Raw genomic sequence first — 9085 nt, forward strand, 5'->3', positions numbered from 1 at the left:
GACTCCCGGTGACCTTCGGCGAAAAGAGTGCGGCCAAAAACATCCTAGCTGAGTTCGTGGTTATCGACGGCTCGTCCGCCTACAACGTTCTCATTGGCCGAGTCACCCTGAGCGAGGCCGACGCAGTGATGTCCATCCGGGCACTAACACTGATGTATGTCTCGGACCGGGGGGAAGCGCATAAGCTCGTCTCTAAAGACGAGAACGACAAGGTGGTCAATATCCAGATAGCCGCCAGAGGATGCAACATGCAATCCCTCAGAGTGGCAAAGAAATCAGAGAAAGGGAAAAGTCTATCCTTACAACAGGAGGGCGACCTCATGGAATTAACTAGCGGCTGACTACGACGTTGTGCCTTTGATAGGCCATTAGGACGCTGGTAATCTCGGGAATAATCTATGTAGCGGCGGAGGTGTCCAAAACAGCTGTGGGCACCCCGACGCATGTTTTTACCTAAATGAAAAGCATCAAGTCTTCCATCGAAATGTTCATTCCTCCCATAGTCACTAGGAAGCAGCAGACGCCGACTCACACTGTCATACCGACACGAGCGGCAGTCTTTATCAATAAGCAGATGTCGGCTCACACTGTCATACCGACAAGAGCGGCAGTCTCCATGAAGAAATAGGCGCCGTCGCAGTCACCCCAAGTAGTAGACGCCACGGCGATCACCCCAAGAGGTTAGACGCCGTCGCAATCCTCCAAGTGGTAGACGCCACGGCAGTCTCCATGAAGAAATAGGCGCCGTCGCAGTCACCCCAAGTAGTAGACGCCACGGCAGTCACCCCAAGAGGTTAGACGCCGTCGCAGTCACTCCAAGTGGTAGACGCCACGGTAGTCCCATGAAGAAATAGGCGCCGTCGCAGTCACCCCAAGTAGTAGACGCCACGGCAGTCACCCCAAGAGGTTAGACGTCGTCGCAGTCACTCCAAGTGGTAGACGCCACGGTAGTCCCATGAAGAAATAGGCGCCGTCGCAGTCACCCCAGTAGTAGACGCCACGGCGATCCACCCCAAGAGGTTGGACGCCGTCGCAGTCACTCCAAGTGGTAGACGCCACGGCAGTCAGTAACAAGAAGCAGATGCTAGCTCACACTGTCACATCGACAAGAGCGGCAATCACGACTAGCGTAGTTGATACTTGCAAAGCAATCAAAATACCTTAGAAGCGTTAACACAATTGAGATACGCGCTCTAGACTGCCTCGGCCAAGCCGAGGCGGAAACAAAAGAGACCCTCAATGTAACAGCCCAAGGTAACCTGCTAGCGTGATATTGTCCGCTCTGGGAGACACAACTCCCTCACGGCTTTAAAACGCGTCACACTAGGAAGAGGTAGCCACATGATTATAAACCATGCTTCGTTCCCCTCTTCTACCGATGTGGGAAGGTCACCTTCCCTCCTCCCCGGAGGAGGAGAAGCGGCGTCCTCGGCCGCCCACCCCGGCCTGAGCCCGGCTCGATACCATTTGTAACGACCCAAGGTAACCTGCTAGCGTGATATTGTCCGCTCGGGAGACACAACTCCCTCACGGCTTTAAACGCGTCACACTAGGAAGAGGTAGCCACATGATTATAAACCATGCTTGTTCCCTCTTCTCTACCGATGTGGGAAGGTCACCTTCTTGAAGGTGACCTTCCCACATCGGTAGAAGAGGGGAACGAAGCATGGTTTATAATCATGTGGCTACCTCTTCCTAGTGTGACGCGTTTTAAAGCCGTGAGGGAGTTGTGTCTCCCGAGCGGACAATATCACGCTAGCAGTTACCTGGGTCGTTAAAATGGTATCGAGTCGGCTCAGGTCTGCGTGGCGCGAGGACGCCGCCTTCTCCTTCGGGGAGGAGGGAAGGTGACCTTCCCACATCGGTAGAAGAGGGGAACGAAGCATGGTTTATAATCATGTGGCTACCTCTTCCTAGTGTGACGCGTTTTAAAGCCGTGAGGGAGTTGTGTCTCCCAGAGCGGACAATATCACGCTAGCAGGTTACCTTGGGCTGTTACACTCAATTAACAACGTAAGGAGACAACCCAGACGAAGACAAAAACGCGAAAAGCACAGTTGAGGCTCGAATACTAGCGCAAGAAAAGGAAGTAAGGTAAAAACCTCGGCCAGGCCGGAGGCAGAAGAAACGAGCTCTTATTAAAAATGTTCAACGAATTACAAGAAATTACAAGGACAAACCAAAAGACAAAAGGCTACGGATATCATCTCCCTATGTCTGCCGTTGCTCGCCATCGGCAGCGGTAGCAGCACCTTCGTCGAGGGGCAACCCAGTGGCTCCCTTAGCAGCCTCAGCTTCAGCAGCTCCGGCCTTAGCCTCGGCAGCCTCAACTGCCCTTGCCCAATCGGCTTCCTCCTTGGCCGCTTTAGCCTTCTCAGCGATAGCTGCCGCCTCCTCGGCCGCTTTTTGCTCTATTTTCACTCTCGCCGCCTCCTTGACCCTCTCCTCCACGGCTTTCTCCTTTGCTTCGAGCTTGTCGTCAAATAGCTCGTCATATCTATCCCATGGAAAGGAACCTTCAAGAGGAAAAAGCTCCTCAATTACTTCCTGGCAATGCTTGGCCAGTCCCTAATCGGAACACAGGTCAGGGAGCATTTTGGTTTGGAGCATCTCAATGTCGTCCTCCTTTTGCCTGATGATAGCCTCCTTGCTCCGGATCACCTTCCCCTGGATCTGAAATTTGCCCCTAAATTCATTCATCTGCTGGAGATAAAGGTCGGAGTGCCTCTGAATGAGGTCACACTTCGCCACCAGCTTTTCAACTTCGGCCGCAGAAGCCTCGGCCTTGGCTCTCTCAGCAAGGACCTCCTTTTCAGCGTCCTCCCTGAGTTTCCTCTCAGCCAAGAGCGCCACCTCGGCCTCCCCCCGGAGCCTCTGCTCATTGAGAAGATCCAGCTTCGCCTTCGTGGCCACCTTCTTAATGGCATTAAGCTCAAAAGCAGATTGAGCCGCGACCTTCTCCTGCTCCCGTGTCGAGCACCGGTCGGCTCGTTCCACCTCGCCATCTCTTGATCAACCTCGCGCCTTCCGATATAAGGCCGAGAGGGGAAGCCTTCGGGATGAAGAGCCAGTGGCGACGTTATGATCACCAGCCTGCGGATGGGAAAGGGAAACCTTCTGGGATGAAGAGTCAGTAGCGACGATGTCATCACCGGCCTGCGCAGGGTTCTCCTCCACCTGCTGCTCAACAAGAGCGGCGGCCGACTGCGGCTGATCTAAAAAAAAAAAAAAAAAAAAAAAAAAAAAAAAAATTATCAGTAACAACATGCATAGACATGCCGGAGAGCCTGTCACCGGCAACGCCTAATAAACCGGCTAAATCTGAGCCACAGGATAGATCAAATACCGTGCTTGGCCTTCTTGGCCGAATGACGCATTTCCTCGTCAGCAGCAGAATCAACGGCGGCGCGAAAGGCATGTCGCTTTCTTTTTACGGACAAGGGGCGACCCCTCGCCCTCATCAGAGTCATCCCCATTGGAGATATAGACGATCTCCACCGTCTCCTTCTGAACAGTGGGGATGGAAGGCGTAGCCGATGTCGACGCCATCACCGCCGAAGGCTTTGTTCTTCGCGTATGACGCGGCATGTTACTAACAACCTTCGCCTGGGCCTCCACCACATTCAAGCTTTTCAGCTGCTGATCCATGAGATCACTCGTCGACGTCCTGCGGTCATGAATCAGAGCCTTGGGATGCAAGTTAGCAACGGTTTTGTCTTTGTGCAGCCCCATTCTCCGGAGGAAATCCTCAGACAAATCCGGCCCAAAGTGGTCTGCGAAGGAAACAAAAAAAAAAAAAAAAAATTAATTAAATGGAGAAATTAAATCGAACTTCGAAGAACGGGAACATTGACAGCGTTGATGGGCCTCATACCGACCCCACTCACCCTGTGCTAAGGCCGGTATGAGGCCGACATGGCAGAGCGGCTCATCCTGAAGAATGATCTGCGTTGTGGGAATCCATCTTATCGGCACCCCACTCTTGTCCGCCTCAAAGAGCCTAATCGCCAGCCTCTCATCCTCCCTAAGAGGGACCCTGCTGGCATCCATCTTGAGTTTTTTTCGGGAGACCCATCTGTCATGCTCCGCCTTAGTCTCACACCGCAAGTTAACTTGGTGCTGAAAGCAGCGGGGCAGCGGATAGTCATTGTAACACCCCCATACTCCAAGTGCCTTACCAGGACCACTTAAGGCATGGAAATGCTACCATCTCGGTTACCCGAGGCAATGGTTATCATAAGACAATAAAGAAACATATTTAAATAATAATTAACGTTTAAAGTGATTACATGCCAAAAACCAAAACTGATAAAAGGAAATACAAGTTCTCAAAACTATCTCTGCTATCGAAATACTATCAAGCGTCGGACACGAAGACTTCTAAACCGCAACGTGGTGACTCATCCCAGCTATCCCATACGCATCGTCTCATACCGCTCAATAATCGCGCTCACCACCCCGAATGGATCACCACATTTTAAAACATTTAACGGGTCGATCTAATCACACAATTCAATATCAACAATAAGATAAACAGACAATTTGAATCGTCCACACACACACACACACACACACACACCCATCATCTCAATCTTGACCGTCCACCGGACCCGCCACGCCGATGGGGGACCGCACCGTTCCCACCTAAGCCCCGCTCATCGTACGAGCGATAACCTTGTCCCATTAATGTGCACATCCCCTTCCGTGGCGGGTTCCACGAAGGGCGAAACTAGGGCGTGAAGCCACTCCCGCAAGTGACTCCACTCAGCCGAGAACGCATCTCGAGAACCAGAGACAACAATCACAATCACAACCGTCACAACACAATTACGATATTAATCAATAATCACAATCAACCACCGTCACAACACAATTACGATATTAAACAATCAATCTCAACACATCAACAATCATCCCATTATGGGACTAATACTGAGTAGGAAATCCTACCTGGAAAGCACAACACGCAGACGGTATCTACAGCTGTCTCAAAACGCCTCTTCTATGAACTCTCCTCCTAACATAAACATACGAATACTACTATTCAATCACTTATTCACAAAAACCCCCAATTACTAAAATTAGGGTTTCACTAATCTTATCAAAACGTTATAAAAATTATGCTAGAAGCTTACCCTCGACGCAACGAATCCAACGACACAAACTACGATGCAATCCGACCGTCTGATCTCCGGGAATTGTTAAGGACGCGATTAGGAAGATGATCGATCGCTTTCTCTCTTAAACAGGTTTTAGGTTTTGGTAAAAGTGATTTAGAATAAAGACGAATTGGTTTAAATACCTTAATCGCGTAATTAACAAAACCCGAGAAAACTCCCCCGTAAAACCGGACACTCGATCGAGTACCCAAGGTACTCGATCGAGTACCCCCCTACTCGATCGAGTGCCCCAGCTACTCGATCGAGTGCCCAACAGGTCAGAAACTATTTATCTTCGCAACTTGCCCTTACTCGACAGAGTAAGGGCTACTCGATAGAGTACCCCAAGACATATAAATACGGAGTATTACAGTCTTCCCTCCTTAAAAAGAACTTCGTCCCCGAAGTTCAACCCATACATAAAAACAAACATGCTAACTTGATCAAGACACAACAACGTAACTAAGAACTCGAAACAAAACTCCAACCCAAACATGAACTCGTAACACCAACTCCACTAACTATTCCTACCTCCACAGCATGGCTCACGATATCGTATCAACTCCATTATATCTCTCTCAACACTAACTCCATACGCTACCAACTACCATCCTTTAACGCTGCTAGCTCCGTAATATATCATCCCCTACCAAATCCCATATCAAGACACTCATAGACATCAAACGGAATGTTACATTCTACCACCCTTAAAAGGAACTTCGTCCTCGAAGTTTACTCAGGCTCATAACATCATCCTCCAACTGTCAACACTATATAAAATATCCTCACACTCTGAAGCATCACACTTACTACAAGCACGGCCATGGCCTTTTATCACTATCAACCACAACATATACAAATCCATATCTTATGCTACACCAACACTCTACTTTCAAATATACTACCATATGCACACCCATCAAAATCTCTTTTATCACATCCTACTCCTCTTAAGATAAATGTTACGTCCTCGTAACTCACTAATACTAAATACTAAATACATCTCATTACTCTCTTTACCACCACATGTGTAAGATAACCGCTTATAATCTAAACACTCGCCATGCATATATCCAAGGCTCTCTTACTTAAACATTCCTCATACCTCAACTCATTCGTCACACCATCTAACCTATACCTCAAAACTCGTAGTAAAATCACCATACTAACTCTCCATTATTTCTGCAAAACAACATACCTCTCTATGTAAGGCACTTATCTCCCAGAAGCATAACTCACGATCCACACTCGTTATGTACACGCACACTAGATCATCAAGTTCTTTCTTCCATTACCGCAAAACTCATACACAACTTAACATGACACTAATTCCCAATACCCTACACTCACTGTCTCAACAAAAGATTATGAACCACCTGCATCTTTCGGGTCATTACCACACATGTTCTACGACTCACTTGCCATTACCATGTCTACTGAAACCTTAACTAGAACAAGATCATAATTATTGTAACGACCTCTCCCCACCGTATCCCATCAATAGAACATCACTATACCATGACAACAACGAAAACATATTCAACTCTATTTCCTATCATACTCTACCTCATTCTTAACTTAACCTGGTAAAGAGAACATCAATAAGCAAGACAACTGTCTACATGCAGAAACCGAAACTCGCAGGGAACAATATCAACCAAAACAACAATCTATGTATAATCGGTATGTACTTTCAAACTCGAATCATAATCATCCCGCCTAATCCACCACAACCGGTGACGGCATCACAACACCGCCACCAACAGCCACACCGTAGTGCGAAAATACCCGCATCACAACACTAAATATCGTGTCCGGATCACCACCCGAGGCACCACAGCCACATCGATAGACATCACAACTGCATACAACTCCCATAAACACTGACTCAGGATAACTTTTTAGTCAAGAAAAACTTACTCAAATCCACTTTACTAAATCATAGTACAACATATTTTATGAATTAAACAGATACTAACCTCGTGAATATCATCCCCTTACCATATCACATATTGACATGTATCATGAATACAGACAAGCATAACTAGTCATGCCAAATCACCAAATTATTACCTTTTCTGATATCATTCCAACGTTCTCGTATCCAACATGTATTACGTAAAATTCGATAACAACTTATAATTATCACACCATACCATTTCTTGTGAGGTCACAACCTCACACGAACATTTATATATATGACATAGACCCATAATCACATCCAACCAGTCAATCCTGATCACGTAAGTTACCCCTCGATAAAGGTTACCTGTCGCCCGAGTTTAACTCATATGCCCCTCATAACATATTCCCCCATTCACACAACCATCACTTCCTGCCAAATATAACCATACCTTTACTATTCAACTATTAGCATCCGCCTCATCTAACCACATCTTATACCCTCTTACAATCATACACAACAATCAGGTCCCTACCAAATCAACCTTTTTAGAATTGCTACCTTTCTAATATACCATCACTCTTAACCACTAGTGACAACACCACAAACGATAACACTACCACTGTCCGAACATCAAACCTCTTACACTTATCTCTAAACATCACGATTTCTTTCCTATCTTTGGTTGACATCCCAAATAACAGACATCGAATCCATCAACAAAATTACCTCAATATTCTTCCCAATACTATCCTTAATTGTATCATCATCTAACTCTCCGCCAAGAATCTCGTATTGTGCAAATATTCTACCAACTTCTTACTTTCCTTAATTCCTCGAAACTCATTACTAATCATGTTGTCCCAAAACTCCTCTATAACCATTAACTAACATCCTCGTGACATTATCACACATTTCAATGATTCCTTACCTTTTTATCACATGACTCAGAATGTTTTCCTCAACTTACTTTTATCCTTCTTTTCTCTTTACACTCAATAATACCAATTAATAGTTCAACTCCTTATTCCTTCTAGCTAACTCTTTTGAAATCCAGTTACGTTCTCACTGCTCCAAAACTCACATCTAATTATTTCATATCGATATCATCTCACTCTTTCTTACCACAAATATTCTCTTATTATGTCATCAATCACCCTTGCCACTAATCCATCCATAAAATCAACGTTCTTGTTCAACAATTGCATCTCCCTTCTTACATCTCTAGAAATCAAAATTCCTTTCATACCGCTAATTGCCCAAGGAGAACCCACAATAGTTTCATCTCTTAAAAAGCCAAATCTCCACCCCGTGACATGTCTCCACAAAGTTCACTATATACCACTCTTCTCAACTCCTTTAAAACGAACTTTCTTTATGTATATTCTTAACCCACACGACTCTTAACGACCTCCTTCCATAATTCTTTACACATCTCAGGTTGTCACTATCCATATCCTTACTCCCAATCCTTTCATTCTCACGTTCCTTAGACTCACATCATCCTTTGCCCACATTCACCTACTTTTACGTTACTCAACATACAAACATATCACTCATCTCATCTCACAAAACATGCTCTATGTCTCTATACACCATACCAATCTTCCTTTTCTTTTCCCACTATCTATCACAACACATATAACTCATGTCCTCCCACCGAACTCATACTCACCACAGGTGCCACTCACTACACCACAAGATTGGGTAACTTACGCGTCAAGACCAATATACATGTAAAACAATGCATAAAAGAGCCAAATAATAACTTTGAATTAAACATAATATGCAACGAATTCAAAAGATAAGCATATGACCCAAAACAGGGGTCACTAGATCGAGTATAGGCCACTCGATCGAGTAAGGACTTACTCGATCGAGTAGGTCAAGATCGAAAGCACGTAAGACAAATCACCAGGGCTACTCGATCGAGTAACTGAGGTACTCGATCGAGTGCCCCCTTACTCGATCGAGTACCAAGGATACTCGATCGAGTACCTAATTCTCAAGATTTGTCGATTTT

The sequence above is a fragment of the Silene latifolia genome, chromosome X (assembly GCF_048544455.1).
Source record: "Silene latifolia isolate original U9 population chromosome X, ASM4854445v1, whole genome shotgun sequence".
NCBI lineage: Eukaryota > Viridiplantae > Streptophyta > Magnoliopsida > Caryophyllales > Caryophyllaceae > Silene > Silene latifolia.